Source organism: Frankliniella occidentalis, unplaced genomic scaffold, assembly GCF_000697945.3.
Source record: "Frankliniella occidentalis isolate FOCC.00 unplaced genomic scaffold, Focc_3.1 Scaffold20, whole genome shotgun sequence".
Taxonomy (NCBI): domain Eukaryota; kingdom Metazoa; phylum Arthropoda; class Insecta; order Thysanoptera; family Thripidae; genus Frankliniella; species Frankliniella occidentalis.
This window is the reverse complement of record NW_026267150.1, coordinates 1,868,778-1,869,923: the sequence shown is the minus strand read 5'-3', so window position 1 is coordinate 1,869,923 and position 1,146 is coordinate 1,868,778.

The following is a 1,146-nucleotide window of genomic DNA, read 5'->3' as shown; positions in this document are numbered from 1 at the left end:
GGCCCGCGCCCCTCGTAGTAGGTTTCAAGTGCTCAGGCCGGCTTCCAGGTTTTCAAACAGTATCATACAGCACATCTTCCTCTTCGTCTAAACGTGCTGAATCCGACGCGCTGCTTCAAAATGCTCTACGACCAATACAGCGGCGTCAGGACGTTGCCAAAGTGTGTCAAGCGGCTTCTCGGGGGGAAAAAGCTGGGACTCCAGGGCGCCCTTCTCTCATGCCTCAGCTCTTTTTGCTTGTCCGGCCTGCCCGAGCCTCATAGCCACCCGTCTGGCGCCGTTCTCACCGCGACGTCTAATTCCCCGGCCGGGTTTTAAAACCAACACCCCTCTCGAATCGGCGGACGCCAGGCCAGGCCTCCCGCGACGACGCCTCGAGTTACTGCTAAGTCCCTCGCCCACCCCTCCCCGAGCCTCTTAGCGGTCGCCACTAACGCGGGCCGCCTCGTCAGCCGCAGCAGCCTGCGGCCGGCCCCGGTGGCTGGGGGCCGGGAGGCAGGCCCTCCACGAGCTGCTCGTGAGTGGAGGGAGGCTGGGGGTGACCAGCACGCGGCCCTGTCCTGGGGTAACAAGCGCTCGCTTGAGGGACACGAAACAAAAAAAAGCGCGGCAGAAATGTTTCATCTTTGAGCCGCCCACGACGACCTATGCCCCGCGAGCAACGAGCAAGGCTCCCCGCACCGAAACCCTTTGACGGGGGACTCGCCGCCGCGCTTCCCAGTCGGCGGGGCAAAGTGTGCGCCTCTCCTCTTTGTTTAACCATCTGCAGGCCGGAGCGTGGTGGCGGCGGTAGGGAGGGTGGCCGGGCGGCCCGGGCCCAGACCGGGGGCGAGTTCCGGCGACTAGTTTTGGTTTTCTGGCAGATCAAACACGGGATGCCGTCGCAGCCGCGCCCTGCCATCGGTTTTAAAGCCGGAGGTCTCGTAACTTCGCCCCCGGGTGCCGGGGGCCCGGTGACACCTGCCGCGCCCCGCCCTGCCCCACTCCGCCCACGCCTCTACCATTTGCATCTTTATTCGCGGCTCTCTTGGTATGCTCCGGGGGTGATGGCCTCTCGGTATCGCCCCGCCGGCTACCCCTGGGGTAGTACCCCGCCGTGGTCAAAGACCCCGCCCCCGCTGCTCCTCTGCGTTTACTTTTGCCAGG